This window comes from Cariama cristata, unplaced genomic scaffold (assembly GCF_000690535.1).
Source record: "Cariama cristata isolate BGI_N322 unplaced genomic scaffold, ASM69053v1 scaffold7116, whole genome shotgun sequence".
NCBI lineage: Eukaryota > Metazoa > Chordata > Aves > Cariamiformes > Cariamidae > Cariama > Cariama cristata.
The window spans coordinates 98,488-100,354 of record NW_009623810.1 but is presented as its reverse complement, the minus strand read 5'-3'; positions in this window follow the sequence as shown (position 1 = coordinate 100,354).

The following is a 1,867-nucleotide window of genomic DNA, read 5'->3' as shown; positions in this document are numbered from 1 at the left end:
TCCTGACACAAGCCAGGATGCTGTTGGCCTTCTTGGCCACCTGGGCACACTGCTGGCTCATGTTCAGCCGGTTGTTGACCAACGTCCCCAGGTCTTTCTCTGCTGTGCATCTTTCCAGCCACTCGTCCCCAGGCCTGTAGCATTCCATGGGGTTGTTGTGACCCAAGGGCAGGACCCGGCACTTGGTCTTGTTGAATCTCATACAGTTGGTCTCGGCCCATCGATCCAGCCTGTCCAGATCCCTCTGTAGAGCCTTCCTACCCTCCAGCAGATCAACACTCCCACCCAGCTTGGCGTTGTCTGCAAACTTACGAGCAAACTGAGCAAGCGCAGTTGCACACTCGCTCCCTGGGGTACACGAAGACCCAGCAACCATCCAGGATCTCCTGAATAACATGTTCCCGTGCCTTACAGCATCTCACACCTGCAGTCCTTGGGAGGTTTTGTTACAGACCTCAGTGGTCTGACCCGCTTTTCCTGCTGCAGTTTGGGGCGATCCGAGTTACGGCCAATTTAGTTCCTGCTTTTGCTATCAGCGCTCCCCTCACTCTTCTCTGTGTCAGGGTTGGCTCTGTGGGACAGCACGGACAGGGGCACTGCTTCCAAGCCTCTTGGTCCATGGAGTAGTCACAAACACTGCTTCCAGGCCATTTTCATTCCTATTTCCAACCCTTCCTAAAGGGCCCAGACCAACAGTGTTTCCCTCCTCTGCATGTTTCTGACCGCATGCAACAAAGACTTGAGATGAGTCAGTGTGGAGAGACCATTTATCTGTCCTTTCAGGGGTGCAGATCTCTTTCCTCTAGCTGCAGGCATCTCTGTAGCACGGTCCCACATGCAATGCCCACGGGGGCACATCAGCTGCATAGTCCTGAGTGTTCCCGGTCCATGGATCTGGACTGTCAGCCAGCAGGAGACGCCAGGCTTGCCTGACCATTTCCTGGGACAAGTTGTCCCATGCTGCTGCTAAACAGCATCCGTGGGGCATTTCCCAGAGCAGTGGGGAAGGGATGGATGCACAGGATGGTGGATCTTCAAAGGCTTCTTGTCCCTTGGCAAGACATTTTGTCTCTCCTCTTGCTGGGGCTGCCTGTCCTTCCCATCCCAGACCCAGTGTTGTGGGGGCATCCTCCAGATTTCTCCCTTGTGCTGCTTGTTGGATGACGACCTATTTTGCCTACTTCAACACACGCCATCAGGTTTGGGGGAACAAGGCTCTGGGAAGCTTCAGCTTCAGTGAGGCAGCAAGTGGAAAGCAACCAGCCCCCTATCACCCACCTCCTCAAAAACAGGGTGTGGAGGGATGAACGTGATCCCTTATTGGGACAAAAGGGGAGGGTGGCAGTGCTGGGATATGAAAAACCTGGAGGGTGGCTGAGTGAAGGTCCAGCAAGTGATACTTCCACCCTGCCTAATGCACGGCCCTGGGAGAGATGAGGGCTTGGTGCAGAAAGTTATGTCTGGCTTGGAAAAAAATATCCCCTTTTCCCAGACTCTGAAGGTCCACCCTCAAAACTTTCTGGCATGCAAAGGCAGGGCCCTGCCAGTGCTGGTACTCGGTGCCGCACAGAGGCACTGCAGCCGCTCTGCCCGTCCCTGCGGGGCTGGCAGCGCCCAGGGTGGGGGTACAGAGGCACTCCCTGCTTCCCACAGCACTGCCTGTCTCAGCAGCGCGCTGGACCCCCGCCAGCCTGGTTCCCTGTGCGCTGGGGCCGAAACCTGCGCACTCCATCCCCACCCAGCACCTCCCTCCCTGAGCCCGGTGCTCAGTGGCACAGTCGTGCCAGAACAGCTGAGTCAGCGCCCAGCCCTGCCACCAACCCTCCCTTGCTCCCTCTCCCACCAGTGTCTGTGGATTTCCACGGTG